The sequence below is a fragment of the Anguilla rostrata genome, chromosome 7, assembly GCF_018555375.3.
Source record: "Anguilla rostrata isolate EN2019 chromosome 7, ASM1855537v3, whole genome shotgun sequence".
NCBI lineage: Eukaryota > Metazoa > Chordata > Actinopteri > Anguilliformes > Anguillidae > Anguilla > Anguilla rostrata.
In genome coordinates, this window is record NC_057939.1 from 49,919,987 (window position 1) to 49,943,212 (window position 23,226).

The window sequence follows — 23,226 nt, forward strand, 5'->3', positions numbered from 1 at the left end:
TATACATATATATTTTAATATTGCAAAACTTTAACTAAGGTAAGTTAAGGTTATAATTCTTAATCCAAAAACATTTATCAAGCAGTTCTCAGATGTGAAGTTAGGGGGAGGGGATTGTCGACAAAAGTATAACAATCTAATCCTATTAAATAGAGCTTTGAAATCAACAGGACGCTAATCCACCCTGCTTACAGTGGAGCCGATGCCATATTTCTGAAACACTTTCCCCTTGTTATAATTGGCATCTTTGATAGGAGCTCCTATTCTGTATCATAAATGTAAATTAAGTCATATGTGTACATTTGGTATACACAAAAGTCTTATGCTTTCAGAATCTAATATAAGCGCTAGCATATTATTTTTAAAGCCATTACTGATCCTAGAATGTTCATGTGGAATGGTCAAAAACAATTCATTCATCTAAATTTCAAAAGTCCAATGGCTGTGATCCAAGAGAGTTAAATATCTTTTTCAAAAATGGTTTGTTGTCTAATTTTATCAGTCTACGTTATCAGCATTGCAGTCCAAAGTGTAATAATTTAATGAAAGCGTATGCCATGTATAGCATGACATTTTCTGCGTGTTGATAATGCGGCACGCTGGTTTAGGCCGAGACTCCTGCGGTTTGCACAAAGCAGACAAAGAGATGGCCTTGTTAAAGCACCGATACTTTATTCCTGTGACAGCACTGCTGCCCGTGGCGTGCTGCGTGATGTCAGATCTGCTTTAATTCCACCTCCCTACCCTGCTCCCCACTCTGCTGTCAGTGGCTGTGTCCACTGGCACTAGGGCCAGAGAAGAACACGCCAGACATGATACGATTGCTGTTTTTAAGTTTTTATTTAGCCTTTATTTAACAGGGTTCTGCTCACTGGTGCCCTATGGAATAAAAGTGGGCGGGGAATGAAAGAAATTGTGCGGCCAATCAGATGTAGAGAGTGATTAGGCAGCCAGATGGGGAGGGCCAGTTTCCTGGAAATGTAACCAAGACAACCAGGGTCAATACTACTCTTTCATAAAGGGTCACAGTGAGTCAGAACCGTTGTTTAATTTCTTATACGACGGACTAGACCTTCTGCAGCACAGTGTCCCCCATCGCTGTGTTGGGGAATTGGTCTTTTTCTGTTTGCTCCAGAGGGAAGAGTGCCCCCTACTGGCCCATCAACACCTCTTACAGCAACAGTTTAGTACTCTCTGAAGGTTTCCAATCTTAAGTGCTAACCTAGCTTGTACCTGCTTAGCTTCAGAACTCTGACACAAGGAGGGTGCAGGGTGGTATGCCCGGGGGCTAGCAGAACTCCCCTATAAGATTAGCAGTGATTCAGGAAGTCACTCGGTTGAGTAGAGTGTGCGGGGGAGGAAGGGGAGCAGAGGCCGCCATTAAAGAGAAGCAGCCTCAGGCAAGGTCTGGAGCTTCTAGCGGTCAAACCCCAAGTGATCCAGTCTTCCATTTGATGTCATGTAGTACATTTCCCATCCCAGAAGTGACACCCTGATTCTCTGATTCGTATAATATCTACTAAACCATAATGCCTTACATCATCCTCAGGCACATCAATCATGTTATGCCCCCCCCACAAGAGAAGGGCAAAATGGTTTAGATACCCCTCAACAACAACAACAGCAATAATGATAATAGTAATAATAATCATAATAATAATATTAGACCTGGTAAGAATAAAACTGCTGGCAATAGTCAGGAAGACAATAGTCAAACTCTGACAAATCAATTTAATGTAGATGGTGTTGTGTTTAAAAAACTCTTTCTGTTAAATGTTCCAGGATTGTTGACACTGTTCAGTCCTGCATATTCATACCCACATATAAAAGCATAACCATGTTGCAGTAAGACAAATATACTTTCTGTGCCAGTTCCTTTTCTTTTACTTCTTTTTCTTTTATCAGAAGTTGTTATATTGCTATGAAGCTAACTTTCTAACTGTCATGCCAAACAATATTGAAATTCAATCTGTATTACTGGCATGCTGACCTGGTACCAGATTGATAATGTTTACTGATTTGAATACTAGAAAATAAACTGTGGAATATGAAAGTGCCTAGATGTTTACACCTGAGGCTGGCTCTTGGAAAGCCATTCACTTACCGAGTGGAATACAAATGTTAAACTCAGCCGGGCCGTGTCACTTCTGTGGAATAATCACCTAAAAATTGTGCCTAACAACAGCTGTAAACTTTTGTCAATTTGCCATGAATCGAAAGATTAATCGAATTTTGTTTTTACTTGCCAGGACTATTTCAGTGCTGGAACATGTCATGTCGTTCTTCTGTCATGTAATAGTGAAAACGCTTCTTTCTGTGTCAAATCAATTGAAAATTTTCAGACTCAAGAGGACATTCACCTGATAAAGTTTATTTTTTTATTTTTTTTATTTTTTTACTGTCGCAATAACTTTCTCATTAGCTCTCATCATGTGTTTATGTACTCATTTGTTTTAATTTAAATGTCTTTTTTTAAAGCATTCTTTGATTGGTTGTTTTGTGTGCATGTTGTGTCATCATGTAACAACTGCATGACCAGTGCATTATAAATAATCATTATGATTAAAGTTATTTCAGATTTTATTTATAGTTATCCTATATATTTCAAGATCCAATTCCATCTGAAATTTGCAAACAATCCACATACACAAAAAAATTAATGAACTATACTGTGTTTGATAAATTTAAGTTGATTAAACAAAGGATGAAGCCAAAGGATGAAGCCAACAGCTAGCCTTGGCTCCTTCTATTTGGTGCTGGTCATGTGATTCTTGACTGGCAGAAGGGTAGGCCCCTGCAGAAGAAGGTCCACTGAGTGAAAATGCATTGCTTATCTCTCTGACTGGCAAAATCGCTAATAAATACACAAAATCACCCCCACGAGACACGGCCGATTCCCGTTATCAGTGCATTCCAAATTAAGCAATATGCAGTGATTGTGCACCACTGACAGAGGTTAATTACTTTTTCCAGCCATTTTAAATTTTTTTAAAAGCGAGCTAAATACCCCCGAATATGAGGCTCATTTTAGAAGATCAGCTATTTAAGATGACTTGGAATTTAGTTAACTTGATGTAACTTTTTGTGAAGGAAACTGTGTGATGTTGTAAACTCCTGCCTGTTGCCTGAACTGGCGCTGCTTTCCAGATGTTTTCAAAAACAGAGCACCAGAGCAGTTGTTAAACACGTCGAACCAGGCCAGACATCTGCGAAAACCTGAGAGCGGGCCTCTGCTGGGGCCGGAGTCTGAGACTGAAGTTCTGTCTGTGGTCAGTACTGAGGTAATAATACAAGAAATGTTGTTCTGCGTATGTGCATCAAGGGAGTAGTGAATAATGTAGACAAAAAGGCAATAAAAATAACAAGTTCTGAAGTCATTGCATATCTTCTACATTACCTAACAAGAAAAGGATGGTATGTTGCATTTTATTGTGCTAACGTTAAATCGGCCCTGTGGTGAAGTCATACAGTCTCCAAATCTCCAAACTGTCAACTAAGTTGCAAAAAGATTACCAGGTGCAAGCTGTCCCTATCCTCCTACAAGATGTCCCTGCAGGCTACATATAGATTGTTCAGTTGCACAAATGCAGAGTATACGGTCCTTGAAAATGGACCATGAGGCTGGGTTTGGTTAGCATTTGGTTAGGTGTCCGCCAGAAAACCCAGGTTATGGTCGAGAGTGGTGACTTGAAGGCTTGTCGAAATCAGACCCTCCCTCTAGACCAAGTAGAAAATCCAAAATCCCGAATCAGCAACAAGGATGCGGTGCTGTAAGAGGCAATGACTTCTGGACTTCAAGCCAAACTCCCAGCCCACTGTGCTCAGTGACATTTGAGATCCCTGTGAAGGCATAAACGGTGTCCTGCAATACGCGAGTTCAGCTCATCCGTGAGAACTCCTTGAACAAAAAGTTCCAAATTCAAATCAGTCCTTGCTTCCTAATAAGGGGAACTCCCGAATGAAAGCGCGATCGTCCCTCGCGCTGAACGGGAACGTGTCGTTATCGTTAACTTCTAACTCGGGCTCGGATATTGCTTGAAACGTTTGGGAAAAGGGCCACAATAATAAATCAATGGAAATCTCAGCTGTGGACCAGCGAGCCAAGTTTTGTGTAGCGTGAACCATTCGCTGAAAATCAATACCGCGTGTTTCAACCTTCAGTAAGCTGTGACCGTCCTCTTCTACTTGGTCAGCCTTTGTTTGTTTCATACAGTGAGAGACAGTCAGACATCAGCCTTAGAAAAAAATGGTAAACAGATTACTTTGCTTTAAAGTCTCTCCTGCTTAAAGTGCACTATTTTTGGAAATGTTCGGGGTGTGTATTTAGCAGGAGGACAAGAAAATTAGACTCCTTCATTGCGCTATCTAGAAGATGGGCTATTATTTTTTCTGCTGCCAGAAATGAAGGCCCGTTGCCAAAACGTCCCTCCGCCTGCCAACCGCTGTTTCATGCTAGCTGCGAAGAGACGGGAAGAATCAATTTGCTGTCAAGCGCAACATGAGTCACAGTTATACAAAGCTGTGTAAAAAACGCCAAGAATGAAAAATTTTAAAACGATTTCCTTTATCAATATTTTCTCTCTACGTGGCACACGGCTCCACCTTGTACAAAAAGCTGCCGGTGTTTTTTATTTGGGGGGGGGGGGGGGGGAACTGCAGCAGGACCCGCTCAGACTGCCTTCCTTTGGCTTGTCAGGTGGCGCTGGAGTGCTACCGAGATAAACAGACTGCCGATGTCGCCACGGAGACGCGGAGGGCGGGACCTCCGTGGAATGAGGTGTCGAGGCTGGCGCGCGGAGAAGGGGGGGGGGGGGTGAGCCTTATATAACGGACGGGCCTGACAGGCGGTTTGTTGGATGAGGTGAACCCCGCTCTGGCACTTCTTCCTTTATCGAAGGACTGCAGCGGGACGCGCTGGGAGCCAGCGGCTTTTTATACGCGCATCCTCTGAGCCTTTAAAGAGCTGCTGCTTCTGCTTGGGCCCGTTTTCATATTACTTTTAATGGTCATAACTTAAGCAGGGATATTTATCTTTATGGCTTATCTTGTTTATCTGAATTATGTCACTGGTTTATTGATGAATATGTGTGCAGGTGTTTAAAGTGGATTGCTGGTAACCACCACTATGTGTGCCAACAAGGTATCTTTCCCAAAGCACAGATGTGTGTGTGTGTGTGTGTGTGTGGGTGCGTATGGTGTGTGTGTGCATCTGTGGTGTGTGTGGGGTGGGGGGGGGCATGTGTGTATCAGTGCATGTGTGTGTGTGTGGGTGGGTTTGTATACAATAGTGTGTGTGTGCATCTGTGGTGTGTGTGTGTGTGGGGTGGGGGATGGGGGGGGGGGTGTGTGGCAGGTTTATGCCTGTGTTCAGCTTATAGTTTATTAAGTTATTGGGCCAGTGAAGTCACGGTGGAATTGAATTGGACAAAATCCAGCACAATCCAGCAAAATCCTGCTGAGACCCAGTAGAAAGTTCAAGTATTTAAATTTTAAAAAACCTACACTGCAAGAGACATTTACACTGCAACACCTTTTGTCTTGGATGACAGAAAGTGCAGTGTAAATGTTTTCAAAGATATGTCTGTTGTAGTTTAGGTTTCAGCAGAGTAAGATGTACGGTTCTTCAGATGAAGACCAGATACTCATGTCCCCTACAGGGTTTGAGTTTTCATTTTTAAATTATTTTTGCACGTCTACCATAGTCAACTGAATATTTACCATTTTCCCCCCACTCTCTCAGATCCCTTAAGTGCTATGCCTATTGATTTTGTTTCATAACTCAAAAGGGATGCTTTTGATTTCTTTTTGATTTCCATGGGAAGGGGCTTCATAAAGAGCCATGTCTGAAATTCTGTCATCAGCTGTGCGCCCTGGTGATTTTACAGGTTGCAGAAATGCTGCCTCAGTGCCAAACAGGACAATGCTGTGGGATCTGACGGAATGCTGTCCTTTCTTACCTCATGGTATCTGACTGGGCGCCATCTTGGCTCTGTCTTCCTCTCACATGCATAGTGTACCGTGCAGCCAAGCGTCCTTGGAGCATGACATTTTATCCTGAGGATCTTTCATTGAAAAACAATTGTATACAAGATCCATATGGAAAAGTTAGTCCAACGAGAATGCATTTTTTTCTTAATGCATCCATTATGGAGAGCTGGGAGAAATTTAACTTGTTTATTTTGTCTCCTTACAGCTCTGAGATACACTGTGTACACAGAGGGACAGGTCTGATGTAAGATTCAGCTTTTCACAGTGTCCAGAAAGTCCTTCCTACTTCGCTGTCTTTGTGGGATAAGGGCTTTAATAAAATGTTTTCATTTTTTTATGTCAGATTAATGTATTATGTTGACTGCGCTGAAATTATTATTATTCATTCACATACTTGCGTGTGACTGAAATGATTTTTATGAGCTTATCATAAACCTGATCCAGTGACTACAGAATTGCATAGAAAAGCTCCTTTTGTATTTATCGACTTTTTTTGCATGATTTGCCCTTTGGTTCCCCTTTTCATGGCAAAGAAACATCATGCATAATCATCTTTTATGAAAATGTAATCAATGCAGTTTGAAGTGCTATGAGTCATAACTGATTGCTTAAACTTGAAAGAAATGCTAATACGAGTTTGTTGAATGTATTAGCCCTGCTCTGAAAATGTTCAATGGCAAGGCAGTCATGCTGTTTTTTAATGTTGCCTGAAATGTTCTTGTTTATAGTTTTCGGGACTTATGAGCCTCTCCTTTCAATGAAAGTCTTGAAATCGTGTTTGTGAACAGTTGTGGTTTTGACACCGCAGATTTTTCATATTGGTAATCCATCAAAAGTATGGTATTTCCGAGTTAGAAAAAAAAAAAACGATTCCCAATGACGGGTTGAGGAAAACATTGAAATTGTTTCCACGGCAGCAGAACTCATGCTTGAAGCGTTCTTTTCCGCCAGGCAGTTCTGGAAATAGAGACGTCCCTCTTTCAGTGCGGATTGGAATTGGTCATCTTCCTGAAATCCGGTAATTTCCATCTGAGCTGCCACTTCATCAGTGACTAAATTGGCCGCCATACAATCAATTTCTGCACTAAAAGGATTGATCAAAAAGGTCTGAGGTCCTTCAACAAATGGACCGCAGGTAAACCTCCTTTCTCCGAGTTCTGCTTTTGCCACCGCAGTCGTCTCTGGGCTTCGCGCTAGAACCTTCTTCTCTTCCTGTTTTGCAGAACTGAAGGTGACGCCCTGCGTGACTGTGCCTCATCGTTTCCCCTTTCGCATTTGCCTGTGAAACCTACTGGTTTGTTTAAAATGCAAACCCTTCCCGCACCGGATCTGACAGCATCATTAACCTTCCTTGTAAGCCTGTGTTTTGTCCGAGTGGGGAAGCATGTGTACTGTGAATGAAGAATCCAACAGGCCTGAATGCACCGGGTGTTCTCTGGTTCTCTCCCATGAATAATTTGACGGGACTCAGCAGCTTGAATAAAGAAAAATGAAGCGATGCATCTCTGACAACTTTCCTTCACTTCTGGACAGTGCATCCAAATGTCACGACAGGAAGATGGTTGTTTTCTCATTTTTTACTTAGACTTAGAAAATCTTATGTGATTTTGTATAACCAAGAAATTTCTCCTTACAGAGCTAAATGAACTCATCTGTTCATTCTGAGAAATCATCCCAATTTCCCCAACCCCACACAGTCCCAATGCCCCCACCCCCCCCCCCCGATCCCCGGAAAATCCAGCACCCCTTTTGCCATTTTTTTTGGTTTAGGACTTGGACTAACCCCCCTGAAATACTGTGGTTTCCTCCTAGCCTGTTCCACCAGTAGACAGGCTTATCAGTTCAAAAAGTTTTCAGAATGATTAATTAAAGTTTTGTAATGTTGTAATGCTTACAATTGCTTTATAAAGTCAGGATATTATGCTCTGAAAATTATTATGTTTATGAAGTATGATATTGGTTTTGTTTAGTTTTTGTTCTTTTTTTTCCTTTTACCAATTATTGTGGTGTAGTACCCTAAAACAATTACTTAGCAATGTGTAATGTTTGATTGTATTTTAATGCTGCTTGCTGTTCTGGCTGTTCAACTTGGATTGCTGCTCGCTCTTATGGGGCTAGCTTATGTTTTTGAGTTATTATTCAATATCACGTGATATGCAGGTGTTCTGATCTGGAGGAATAATAAATTATTAAATCAGTGTAGTCTCTCAAGGATATATTTCCCACAGCTCATAAAGGCAAGTGTTAATTATTGGCCCTTGGTCAAAGTGCATTCATTCCTTGTTCCCATTTCAAATATGAAAGCTTTTACACAGGGGGGATCATTTTCCAGGAGTCGGAATGTCTTCATTGAGGAAAGGAACTACAGTGATCTAAACTCTGATGGGGGGTAATTACTATATTTGAAATAAAACTAATGGACTCAGTGGGATCCTCCGGATTACTTGAGATTGTAATATCAAATAAGGAGTCACATTAATAAGTTGTATACTTGAAAACTCTAAGTTGTTCTCTACTTGAAAAATAAAGTTTTGAAAAGGAAAAAAACAAGGACATGAGCTGTAAATGAATATGCTAATTATTATTAGCGATTAACTTTTTTTTTTTTTACCTGTCAGTTCATGCGTGTATTAGAGAGGCAGGATATGTACTTCTGTCTCTCATGTAAACAACTGTGAGCAGATTTAAATGAAGATTGCAGAAAGGTTCTTCGGGTTGGAGGTAATGAGTGGTGAATGGCACTCAGTGCCCTGTCAACATGAAATGAAAGATTTTTTGAAAGCCAAATGTATCATTATCTTTATGCATAATTTAACAATTAAATTGTATATCATAACAGTCCTGTCACATTAATTCTGCTGCTACCTAATTCATTACTTGCAGATATTTTTGTTCTGTTTCCTAGCAATGCATCATGTAGACACATAAGGACTGAACTTGGTGAATTTAATGAGGCCATATCATTCCCACACTTAATGCTAAATCGAAGGACTTGAGATATGTCTCAAGGTATCACCATTCACTATGTTTAAATGTAAAAAAACAACAATAAAAAAAATAAAAACATGCAATACGTGCTCCCTCAGCATGTGTGCAACACTGCTAGTTTAACGTTCAGTGTCATTCAAACAAACTGCTCCGACTATTAAGTTTACCTTTGGATTGGTGAAATTCACTCTCCTTGACAAATCGCCGCTGAACTCAGCCTCTTGTAGTGACTACGGCTCAAAAAGGTTTTGCTTCACAGTGTTACAGCGCTGTGTTATCTGGCATGGTTTTGTTTGATTGAATTGCACTTTGCCTGAAGATGACTCGGCTGATTTGATTGAATCCAGTGGTTGGTATTGGAGCACAACAGCTCTTTAATCAAAGGAGGTCAGAATATCAAGTGATGTAGTATCTGAAGTTGACAGAGGAGAACCAGAGGAAGGGGGAAAGGCCAAGTCCTGCAAAAACCCTTCAAGCTTCCGCTGTCATTTCGAAAGTGCATTCGAGCCATTTATGCACTTTATGTTTCTCCAAACTACCTCTGGAAATGGGTTTCCACCTGGGACAGCCGGAAAGGTTACTGGTCATTGTGGTCATTCTAATCTGTCCGATAACAGTGATCAGAGCATTGCTGCTGAAATGGTATATTTTAGCAAAGAAGTTTCCGCTTAGTTTTTTAGGATACAATTTTCAAGCAGGCACTGAGTGTTTTTAGTTATGATTAGTGCTGTTGGAAAGAAAAATTGTAAAAGTTTGAAAGGGTGGTAGAGGCGAGTCTGTTGTATACTATCCCAAGGTCTGAAGGCTTGAGAAAGGAATTATTGAAGTCTGTTGAATACGTCGCACGGGTGTTACGGAAGAGGCACACACAATTAAGCACATAATTATATTATCTAACAGCTGTAAAATGATCAAATAAGCATGTTTACTTTTGGTGTACAGTAGCAGTGCTACAATCGCACGGCTGAAAATAAAAATGTCAGAGATGGAGACTGCAGAAACACATTTTATCAGCGCCGTGAAGATTAGGAAATCGCGCTGATCATCTGGAAGGTTTGTCCTGTCTGTCGGGCCAACTGTGTCACGCGATGTGTGTGCTGGACGGCTCCGGAGCACAGAACAGAAACTTGGCCAGAGACGCACAGACCGGCTGTGTGCTGTGCAGGCAGGAATGGTGTGACATCCCTTTATACATATGCTTCTCTCTATCCTTCTCTCTCTCTCTCTCTCTCTCTCTGTCTATCTGTGTGTGTGTATGTGTGTGAAAGTATATGTGAAGATTATCAGTATACATATATACACATGCATGCGCGCACTGAATTAGGATTTTCTCTCTCTCTTGCTGTGTGTGTGTGTGTGTGTGTGTGTTTTGGCTCTGCACTCCAGTGCATTGGATTGGAAATGAAACAATGAATATGAGGTTAACACGCAGACTGTCACCTCTAATATCAGGGTATTCACATCCATATCGGGTGATCCGTGTAAGAATCGCAGCCATTTTTTTATACATAATCTATATACGTACATATGTGTCTATATGTATATATAGTACGTACGTTAGTCAGTGTGTGAATAGAATGGGTCACAGGCTTTGTTATAGGCAGCGGGGCTGGGCGGGCGGGGGCAGGTAACAGCGAGGTCAGGTAACAGTGGCCTCTCCAGCGTGAGCTCAGCCTCGGCGCACCTGGAACAGCTCATAATGAGGACTGCGGCGAGCCCTGCCCCCCCCCCCCCCATTAACCCAGCTGCATCCACAATTTTCTCAGACTGACACTTCAATTACGCTAATCCCACCCGTGCTGGGAATGCAACCCCCCCCCCCCACCCCCCTCATCGTAATATCTGAGATATGAAATATTTTCCCATGATGCACTTCTGTTTCTTCATTTTTTTCCCTTTTTTTTTCTTCCATCCGCCGTCGCAGGAGGAGAAGCTCTCCACCGTGCAGCAGGATTAGCTCTAATCGAGAAAGAAAAAGAGATGGGATGTGCTCCCTGTTTTCTACTCTCGTCTATGCTGAGAACATCTCATTCCTTCACAGGGAGGAGAGAAATATATATATATATATATATATATATATATATATATATATATGAGACAGCAGTGCAAGCTGGTGTTATAATAACCAAGTGGTGTTCTTCAGATTCCTGATAGTTTCTCAGTGGGGGGTCCTGATTGTTCCAGTAGCTTTTAGGTGTTCTAATGCTCTTGAGTAAATTGCCACACTACCCCTGCCTTCCACTGGCAAAGGCACCGCCGACTCCATTAGGACTGGAAGATCTGAGCCAAATGCTCCTGAACGACGCTTTTCTTTTTATTCCTAATTTCAGACTCTATTGATTTCCTTCTGTTTTCCTCATTATGATTCCTCATTGATTAGCCTGGTAATGACAATAACCGTGACTGCGCTTGACATTGTCCTGAGCTGATGAGAGGAGACGGGTTTTTATTTCATTTTTTAATAACGATGATAGGAGCAGAGCAGGATAATTCCCATGAGAGCATTCTTCTGGCACCACAGTTAAGCGCTGGCTTGTTTTGTAGAAAACCTGGTCATGTGACCAGTTAGCCCCCAAAAGCCTATGATACAGTTGAGAGACAGTTCATTTTTATTTATTTATTTTTTTATGGGGGGTGGGGGGTGTACTGCAACACTATTCATTCTAAATATGAATAGTGTTGCAGTACCCTGTTATCAAGAGCTTTGACCAAAAACGTTTCATGATAGTTGAGAAAATTTGTCATGGTCTGTTATGTTATAGCAGGCTAAAATTTTATGAAGCAATATTTTTGTTTTTGTCCACCTTTTGTTCATTTTCATTCAGCTTTGTTTTTTTTTTTTTTTTGTTAGGAAACACCGTCACACATTTCTGGGCATAGCCATAAAAGTGTGAAATCTTTGTGGATGGAGTTCACGAGAAGAAAATTTTGATTTATGAAGTGATTTTCTCAGAATCCGTGAATCAATCAGGAGTTACTGAAGCCTGTGGAAAGGAGGAATTAGCTATTTTAGAGCTTCTTTAAGAAGAAGGAATAAAAAACTCCTTCATAACAACGAAAGGCAGATCAGACGGGTTTGTCTGGTGTGGTTATTTTCAATTATATCTTTCTGAAAAGAAGAAGGGGGCAGGTTCACTGGCTATGTGCCTGGAGAAAATGTCTGATCCACCAAGTCATGATACAAAGCACAGTCTGCTATTCAGCTCATATTTACCACATCTCAGATCCAACCTGATTTAGATACAAACGTGTACTGTGGCCTTCCCAAATGTTATTTGTGGCAGTACTAGTAAGTCACTTGTATAAGTATTTATCAAAACATTATTTGCCAATAATTTGCAAATATACAAATTAGCTTTTCTCATACTGCAATAAAAATATGTAAACATAAAGAAATAAATAGTATGAACAGGGATCCACATTTGAATATGCTGGATCACATCTTTCACCGATTTATTAATTAATATGGTATCTATGGCAGTAACTCGGGTACAAATCCAGAAACCAGCAGCTGCTGAAAGAGGAAACTCTGATAGATTCTGCGCTCTGCAAACATAAACAGTAGGAAGTGATGGCCAGGGGGAGACTTTGCTAGAGTGTCCTTACAAATGCCAAATGCTGATGACTGTCAGCAGCACAACACACGTTAGCAGGTGGTTATGGGACGTTAGGGGGGGCTCAAGCTTGCGCTGCAGTGCTCGGGACTGCTGATTACGCTAAAAAGGAAGAGCATTTTAGGGGTAATTAATCCTCTTGGCGAGGAGTAGGCAGTTTGTAGCTGAAAAAGCACCAGGGATATTTCCTTAACTCCCGGGTCAAATGGGGGCTTTTGGATTCCGACAGCCCGTCATGAGAGCCAGTCGCTTCCACAGGGTGTGGTTTATTTTGAGTGCGTGAGGTGTTTCAAAGATGGCGGTTCATTAGGCTGGAACTGTCAGGTTCCCCTCTCGTGTGCTCCTTAGCCAGGCCCTGGATCGGCACGGCAGGGCTATATGTCCTCCGACTCTTCACCTCACTTCCCTTTGCGTGATCGCCACCACCTCCGCAGCAAAGACAAAAACAAAAAAATAACAAATAAAAAAGCAGCCCTTCTCTTAGCCTCTTAGCCATCTGGGCTGTAAGAAATCAACCGTGCTGCTAACAAAAATAACTAATCCCATTGGCTAAATTGTGTTGCAACTGTTAATGTATGCTGTAGATGAAATTCTTAACCCTCTGCAGATTATTAAATAAATATGTAATTGTGAGCTCCATAATGTTTGTGACAAAGACATTATGGAGCTCACTGTATATACCCACCCAAAAGCAGGTATGGTCCCCTCCTACAGGATGTCAATATCAGGGAATCAAGTGGACAGTAATACAACAACAACAACAACAATGGTCCTACACAGTAAAATGCTTCGTATTGATTGAAATCTTGACTGGTACATATTGTCCCAGTTCGACTCACATGTACTCTGTTAGTTGAATTAAGACTGGACATTTTACTGTGAGAAAAATGTGCCTCACCTCAACCTGTCCAAATTTAAAACTTCCCGCAATACATGAGTTCTTTGCTGATGATACCCCAGGGCAATTGACATCATCTACACTGTAAGAACCATTTACAGACAGCTGTAAGGAGTAGAGCTGTCTTTGAGCAGGTCCAGCACACACAAGGACAGCTCTTACATATCGCAGTCTGGGTAGAGGATAGTATTTTTCAGCCAGTCTAGCAGTGAGGCATTTGGAAATAAGGAAGAACCACGTCGACGTCTCTGTCCTTTTCACCTCCTGCTTTTTCCCTTTCCATATTGGTTAGAAAATTCAATAAAACTCCACTGAAGCGGACGGAAAATAGATCATATTGAATTTAGGACCAATGTAATAAAAGTACATTGAGCAGTGGCTGCTTATGCCAGTACAAGAGAGGTATTTTATTGAAATGGGACGATGGACAGTGGTAGCAATGACACAAACAATGGAACAGTTAATAACCTTGGCTAAGATTCATTTTATGCTGCACATTGTGGCCAGTTTTCATGGTTTTTTTCCATTCCATTACTGAGTTTTGATTTTTATTTATTTTTGTCACAAATATATATATCTTCCTAAAAACAATTCTGAAGCCTCCATGGTATGTTTGGGGTCAGCTTACAGTAGGTGTGAAGGCTTATGTCATGATATGTTTAAGATTATGTGCAATATTCAAAACACTTCATACAGATAATTTCCGACAAGATAAATAGTTTACATTTCTGAAACCAGGGGTAATTCTATTTTCAATTTATGATGCTTGATTTCACTTCATTTCAATTCAAGGAGGATTTCCTGACGTGCTTGATGTATGTGCCCCCCTTGAGGGACTACTCACAAACAAATTTCAAGGTAGAAAAAGCCTACAACACAGCGACAACTTAGCAAGAGTTCTACAATCTACTGTAGTTCTGCAGCAGTGCTTTTTGGCCCGTGGGGCTTACCGTAGTCACTGGCTCACGGAGGAGGGCCCTGGACCATTGCATGTGAGCCCATTTGATGCAGTGGTAATGCTGGAGGCCCAACTAGCCATAGTATTTGAGGAAAGAATGAGAACGGAATGTTAAAAAAAAACAACAACAACTGCAATAAGAAATATAAAACAGCCAGGGTTAACAAATACCCAGTTAACATCACTGAGACAACAGTGAGGGAAACTGAAGACTTGTGATGGGATAGCCCGAGAACAACTCCTGGGGAGTCAGTTGCAGCAAGAATAGCCCTCTCCGCTATCAGCCAAAATTACACACACCCTTACATAGCCCATAACCAATTACTACAGCAGCAGTTTGAAAACATGAAATTTTGTGACAGCTTATTTTAATTATGTCTCACCAACCCTCTAGGAGTTTGTTAAAGAAGGATTACAGCATCTCATAAAAGTTTAACTCACTTAAAAAAAATAAAAATACAGGGGATAGAATTTTCTCATTACAGTCCGTTAGTCACAGACATTTTTAAGTTAGCTCTACAGCCAGACAGGGAAGAGTTTAATCAACACGCTGCACGATGCGAGATTAACGGCAAAAGTCTTGCACTCTTTGGCTTTCGCCGGCCATGTCGGAAGAGTAGGGCTCTCGTGGAAAAGACGGCCGTGGGTCAAAGCCATTCAAATGGGGCTGAAAGCGCTGATCTGTTCTGTTTAGCTTTGCGGTAATGGATTTGTTTGTTGCCCGAAAAACCTTCAGTCTCCGAGGAGTCCCGGGGTTTAGCACCATTCAGTTTTTGCTGCAATGGTCATTTATTCTGATTAGGGGGAGTGGAGTCCTATACGCGGCTACGCTGATAATGATTGCCACGGAGCCCCTGGGGGACAGGAGAGAAAATACAACCTGAGTCTAAAAAAAGAGGCGTACTTTCTCCTCATGGTGAACCAATGATGTGTAAAACGACTGCAGCAGACCCTATAATGAATGTACATGGCTGATCTACATGTCAACAAAAGCAGTCAGGTATATCATTAATCATTTTTCCCTTTTTTTCCCCCCTGTGCTACACTGACAGGATAATTGCTATGAGCAGCGCACTTAAAATTCTTCCAGAATTGCTTTAAAATGTCAGCAAGATATGAATGGGCAAGATTCTTATGAAAGTTTATTATACGTCAGAATTTGAGGAGAGAGAGAGAGAAGGAGAGTGAGAGAAAGAAAGGAAATGGAGGGAGATAGAGAGAGGAGGAGAGAGAGAACAGGGGAGATAAGAAAGAAAAAGAGAGACAGAGAAAGAGACTTTAATGTGTATAACCCACTGGATATGCAGCATTTACATTCAGAAATAATTATGCCCATACCACTGAATACATCGGGTGATTGTTGCCAGATTTTAAGACTTTAGTCTTGATCAACGTTTACTGCACCTGTGAGTTTGTTTTTGGAAACAACTCATCAAGCAGCATCATACAGCTACAGTCTAACAAATAAACAATACTATAAAATATTACAATCGGAAATTGATGACGACAGACATGACAAATGGACAACGTGGCATGAACCAAAACCCTTTTGTTTAATCCAACAGCTGATTACCCAGACAAATATGCTCTGCTACATCATTCTGTTCCATGAGCACCTGGAAACAGTCAGACCCCTGGTTTCAGAGAGAAGCCAAAAGTAGTGAATCCAATATCTGCAAATCTCACATCTTGTTTCCAGATGCCAGCTCATTCCGGAAACATCTCCAGCCATTGCAGAATTTGGCTTCCTTTTCTATGTTTCCCGTATTAGATTTCATCTTCAGATGAAGTGAAGTGACATTTGTTTACAAGACACGATTCATGATTCTCCAACAAAGATGTTCAGTGTATTTAGAAATGAAATTACAGCATGCATATTCCAGATAACAACTTCTTTCAACCACTGTTTACTGGTTTAAAAAAATACCAAACAGAAATACTTTGTCAGGGTTGTGGCCAGTTGAAAAATTAGTGTAATATTATGAAAGTATCCATTTGAGACCGATAGACACTAATATGTTGTTCTCTAATGATGTGATTACAAATTGAGACCACTTGTTGATGCACCATTATGTTGCTGGGAGAACAGAAAATAGTGAGTTTTTTTTGGTATAAATTAACTGAATCACATGTAAAGTCAGCATAATCTCTGTCACTTAAGCTGTCACATACTGTCAACATATAATCGAGCAGCAACAGGTCTCGACTCTTTGCATTCTGGCCCACGATGTGGAACATCTTCCATGGAGGTCAGAACAGCAAGTGTCTGAGCACTTCAACGAAACTCAGACGCACCTCTTCTCTGTGTACCTCTCCTCTTCCTAAACCTGCTCCCATAACTATTAAAAAAAAAAAAAAAAAAAAAAAATTTTGGTTCAGACTATCTGTTTCTCCTTACTGTATGCTACTATAGTAAAGGCTTTTTATCTGCATTTTATTCAATGGACTTAAGTGGACTTGATCCTGAGTTTGGTTACACTGTTGTAAGTCGCTCTGGATAAGAGCGTCAGCTAAATGCCTATAATGTAATGTAAATGTAATGTAATATCGGATACTTTTATAAAGGAAAAAATGGAACCTGGTATCATTAAAGAGCCTAGGCTGTTCACTGGACATTATAGTGCCCATAAAAGTGTGATGTTTTTTTTCTCTTAGTGTGTGTATGTATGTACACCTTTCACTTAACAGGTGAAGAATTAAATCACTACAAAAATATATTAAAAAACACCTCAAAACTAATAATAACTTGGAAAACTAAAATCCGAATTTAGTATTGCATGGAAATGGAAAACACCCTTTATTTTGTTTAGCATTTCATGGGAAGTATAAATCATCAAATATGTATTTTATTGTGCTCAGATCTTTTTTGGCACGGCTTGCAAATTTTCATGGGAAAAGCATATTGCACCCACATTTTACTGTAATACGGTCATTATAGTTAATGATATTTTCTGTTATTTCGTTGTGTTTGGATGTTAAGAGTAAATGGCAGGAGGAATGCTACAATTGTTGCCACAGTCTGTGGAGAAATGATTCACATCTGGCATGGCATCGATTTAGGCTTTTGGAGGACACCTCAGGAAAAATGCAAATGGTGACATTATAGGGCAGTGGTCTCCAACCCTGGTCCTGGAGAGCTACAGGGTCTGCTGGTTTTTGTTTTCACCTTAAAATCAGCACCAATTGAGACCCAAGACACCAGGTGAGTTCAGTTAACTGTGTAATCAACTGCTCTAATTGATTCATGAAGTGCAGAGTCACCATGAAAACCAGCAGACCCTGTAGCTCTCCAGGACCAGGGTTGGAGACCACTGTTATAGGGAATTGTTAAAAATCAAAAAGAACTCTGATACGGAACAATTTTTAAATAAATATTCGGAAATTTAATTCAATCGCATCCCAAAATAACAAAAGTGTTCCGCTTCAGTGCATGAGAGTTGTCTTTAGTGCATGAGAGATTAATAGATGAAAAATGTCTTTTGCTTTGAAATGCGAATCGCCGGTTGATTTCATTACTCTGCTGAATCGTGAAAACAGTAATGAAACATCTGCTCACTGGTTCTCACAACAGCATGAGGAGAAAACATTTCGAAGGATATAATATAACAGACTCCCAAGTTATTCTCACAAAAAGCATAAATCTGTACTGGCAAGTAACAAACTGTACATGCCTGTGCTTAAATCATAAAGATTTAATATTATATATAAATAAATCTATCCGATGAGACAAGTAGGAATTTATGCATTTGATGGATGCTTTTAGCCAATGCAACTTACAAAATGTGCATTTAACATGGTGAGCAAAGCACCAGTAGCGCTAAAGATATAACCAGACCGTTGCCATTGGTGAGTTGTTGTTGTTGATAGTAGCAGTTCAGGTGAAAATGGCATGTTTGGATGTGTGGTATGGGAAAATTGCCTTCAAGTGGCTGTGTGGACTCCCAAGGACTGGTATTGATTTTTTTTTTTTGCCTCCTCTTTGTACATTTTGTTTTCATGCTTTGTTCTGATCATATTGTGTCCCTGTTTTTAGACAAGTGTCCGTAAAGTACTTGTGCAAGAAAAAAAACAAAAAAAAAAAAAAAACAACACCACTCAATAAATAAAAATGATTACATAAAATGTACCCAGTTGAGTCACTTGTGGTTAAGACTAGTTCAGCAGCTGGAGTGGATATAACAGAACTGGCCACGATGTCACGGAAGGACGAAGAAGCTTCTGACGGGAGGGCGTCCCCTAATTGTGCTCTTATTCAGCAGAGAGTAATCAACCCGATCAGGCGACTGCGATTTGCTGACGCAAGCTGCTTCTGCTGCGCAGTCTTCCGCCAAAGTTGCTGGTGAAGCTCGGCTGCCGGATTGCAGAGCGTAGCGAAGGGAAATGGCCGCTTCACATTTTCAGAGGATTATCGTGCACTATTGTGTCCCGAGTCGATGGGGGATGCCGCAGCACCGACAGGCACCAGCTGTTAAAATGTGGCATTCCAAATGAGTAAATTAGGGAACAGCAATAAAATGGTTATCATTGAATTCTGTACTTAATACCAGAATATAAAATCTGCATCCGTAATCAGGAATCTGTTAATAAAACACAATAGATGGGCATGGATGTGTATAATATATCAATGCATTACTGCACTTTTTTATTTTTTAATTCAAAACTTCATTCCCTCTTTGAAAAAATGTAATGCAAAACACTCTAGTCTGGATCCAATCAACCAGCAGCCGCATCCAGGAAAAAAGGCATGTGCGATTTAATTTCTTCATTAAGTTAACTGAGCTACATTCAGTGTTTTCCAACTGTGTGTTAACACTTGTATTTAATTGTGTAGTCAAGAAAAAAATGTTTATTGAATTCAGGCATCTGTTGCCATCTTTACTTCATTAAATAATTACCAATTACCTATTGCTACACTCAGTCGATACCTGACCGAAACTGAATGTTGTAAATCTGCATTTTCGTCTCCAAAACAAACACAGACTGATAATTCTACAGACAAACAATTACATTTTCAGAAAATAAATCTATATAACATGTTACAAAAAAAAAAAAAATGAAATAATGGTTCAGCACACTAGTGCATTAGCAAGGTATTCATTGTTTTTTTCAGGCCTGGACATCTTTCTCACAAGTCACCTGCGAGTCTTAAAATCAAAATGGAATAAGAGAGTAATATGAACTGCTCGGAAGGTATAGTCAAATAAAAATTCATTTGAACAGTGAATTTGCTAGCTTAATGCGATGATTACATGCTACATGATAGATAGCTGTAGCTGTTGGGTCTATAAAAACAATAGCAATAAAAATTTTCTGGCATGTAACCTTTCCTCACATTAAAATAATAGCGCCATTCTAATTCACAGCATGCTATTATTTGAAATTGAAAACTGCCCATTTTCTGCCATGGACTGAAGACACATCTCTTCAAACTGTACCTTGACTAACTCTAACACTACTCCTCTGCAGGGCTAGTACCTAGTATCACATTCATGCAACATGTAACTTGATCTTCTAGCACTTTCATGAAGAACTTATATGTTCTTCTTGATGTTGTAGCTCTTCATCATATCTCTTGTAATCATGCCTCACTTCTAGTTTATGACTTAGCCAATGGGTAACTGATACTTAAATAGAATAGTACTGTACCTTAGCTGACCTGTGTTCTGCACTTATTCCAATTGCCTTTGGTATGCACTTATTGTATGTCACTTTGGACCAAAGCATGTTTCAAATAATATGTAATTTAAGGGAAACATGACAAAGATTTTTTCCATGGTACACACGTTTTTTTTTTTTTTTTGCCTTACCTGCACCAAAAGTGGCAAGAGCGTCATTTACATGTCACATGCAGAAAGGATTTCACAGGCCATTTTTCAGTCTTTATGCAGTGTACTTAACACACTGGCCACGGTTATAAACGTGAACTATTTTTTATTAAAGTAAAAGCAGGCATTTAAAATGGAATCAGATCCAAATTTCAAGCACCGCACTTAACAGGCCACAGTTATAAATACAAACTATTTTTTATTAAAGTAAAAGCAGCCATTTAAAATGGAATCAAATCCAAATTTCAGGCAGCGAACAGGGCCGCAGTTATAAACACAAACCATTTTTATTAAAGTGAAAGCAGGTGGTTGAAAACGCAACTGCACTCGCTAAAATGCTCAGTATATATATATATATTTTTTTTTTTTACAGACCGTCCCTCAGACGTCTGCTTCACACAGCACATCTCCTTTAGGATTCTGACTGCAACGCCGATTTAATAAACCTCGTAAATACAAGTTCCACTGACCGAAGCCGAGCACGGACGATAACTCTCTCGGTCGTTTGCCGCTACGCGCCCGCGCCACAGTTCCCGCTTTACGAGGCACTCCGGGGCCGTCCTCCGGGAGGTCAGAAGTTACAAGCTGTGATGACAGTTTGTCATTGGGAGCCGTTGCTGTTGCATCGCACGCGGCAGGGAAATAGAGCTGTGCGTGTCTGGTCCAGGCTTCTCCGCAAACCTTTACATCGAGCGCTTTTTATGGGATATCTGGTAAGACTTTTCCCCACGGTGCGCAGGACTGCCCGCCGCCGTGGGCTGTGCGTGGCAAACTGTGGTCACTCACTCACTCACTCATTCATGGACAACCTGAGAAGGAGGTTTGGTAGGATGCATGCGCAGGTGGTGCTTCGTTTAGTAGGACGCAAGCGCAGGTGCATCTCCCAAAATCACCCCCAGCGTTTCGCAAGCTTCAGAAGTTTTTCCCAAGGTCACTTAGTTCCCTTTCATCGTCTAACGTAGTATAATATCTTTCAGCCCTAAAGTTTAACCCTAAGAAGCGTCCTATAAGCTTAACCCGTTCATCCAACTTTAGTAACCTAAAGTTACGTTAACTTATAACCTAGTTACATACGTACCACCGATACAGATGTATAGACACGCGGAGGACAACAAATAACGTTACAGAGGTGGGGACAGGCCTTAGCTAGCTAGCTATATCGTTAGCTAAGTTTTACTCATGACACTTTGTACAGGTGCGCCGTGGGTCTGGACGGTTTCGTGCTTGTTATGAATGGTCCTTCATAACAGCCACGTAACTGCTTCACAAGCAATGCAGAGCACCTTCGTAAGCACTGCATAGACATGTATATGCACACCGCATGTATTCAGTAATGCATTCATCTGCTGTGTCACTGCCACATGTCTATATGTGGTTATTGACATAAGCATTTATGAATGTCTATGTAGTGCTTACGAAGGAGTTAGACATAGCTCTTATGAAAGACCATTCATAGAAACTTCCAGAAAAGCAAATATCCATCAGGAAGATAATTTATCCAGGTTTGATTGTGGTGACACAATAGACATACAGGGCAATCAGCTTTTTAGTGGAAACAGGAGAAGGCAGTTGAATGTACTGTACAATACAAAAATGATACGGAAAATTTGGTGGGAATTATTTTAGTCTAAAGAGCTATTGGATTTATTATTTACCTGTACATGCTATGCCAATAATTCCAAGGCTAAATACAACACTAAATTTGGAAAATATTGTGTTTTTGTTTATCTCCAGTTGTCAAGATGCTAACCATTTATGGCCTACTAAATCCTGATTCCCCTTTCATTTTGTAAAATATTTTTGTACAAATGGCTTTGTTTAATGAACAAAGAAGTGCAATAACAATATAAAATGAGTTCATTTAAATATAATATCCCTCATTCCGTGGGGATGACTGGATTTTGGACTGGAATCAAAATGTTTTTTTTATTTTTTTCTTCAAGAACTTGTTTTACATTTATTAATTTTTTCAGCTACGCAAGTTTGTTCCTTTGGGGACTCTTAAATTACCAGTAGCTTTTTAAAATATTTATGACACATCATTGATTTTTGTGGCAGGAAACAGATGTATTTTTATCCTGGTACTAAATATTTTACAGGCATAGCTTATGCAGATGTAGATGCTGCATCTGTCACATAAAATGTGTCATTCAAAGGATTATTTTAATTGGACTAAAAAGATAACACAATCGCCCCCTTTCACAGCACAAATTGAAGTCCTGATGAGCGCATTTTCTTGCTTCCAATCTGTAATCTTTGTTGTGCTGTATGTCTGTCATTTGCTTTGGGGTAACCGACTAAAATAAAAGATTCCATTGGTGTATTTGATGAAAAAGGTTAGCTTAGGTTATTTACTGAAGAATATCAATACCTTTCTTTGAATATACAGGTATTAAATATCAAAATAAACTTTGATCTTTGAAGATGTAGTTATCAAAGATCATAATTAGTTTTACGTTCACTGTAAGAGCTCATTTTGAATAAAAATCTAATATCCCAGGAAAGAATGAATGAAAGCAAGGAAAACCACTCAACATGCTGGGTAGGTACTAGTGACATTCTTTGGATGAACTTGTGTACTTTGACCAAGTGCTTATTGTAGTTATTGTATATTCTTTCACTCACATTTCAAGAGCTTTTTTGATAAATATAACACACGTTTGAAGCTTATATTTTTATTAATGTCAGTCTTAGGCTACATCTTTTCTTGAAAACACCACAATATCAAACTTGTGACTGAGTTTGAGGTTTTTTTTTTTTGAAAACAGAAAATGGTGGTCGATGCGCCGGGTATTTCCAACGTCTTGACAACGAGAGTGAAATGCATACTGTGGTGAACGGACGACATTTATATAGCACATTTTCCAGCAACTACTGCACAAAGCGCTTTACAGTGAATGCCTCTCACTCACCCATTCACACACAAGATCAAACAGCTCGTCCAGAGTAATCGGG

At 40.2% G+C, this 23,226-nt stretch overlaps 1 long non-coding RNA gene across 1 annotated transcript; it reads left to right on the forward strand.

The window, feature by feature from the left end:
• The first annotated feature begins 5,415 nt into the window (after positions 1-5,415).
• On the forward strand, positions 5,416-8,414 carry LOC135258628 (uncharacterized). The gene is made up of 2 exons (XR_010331048.1): positions 5,416-7,123; positions 7,212-8,414. It is a non-coding gene; the product is annotated as an uncharacterized LOC135258628 (long non-coding RNA).
• The last annotated feature ends 14,812 nt before the right edge of the window (positions 8,415-23,226 follow it).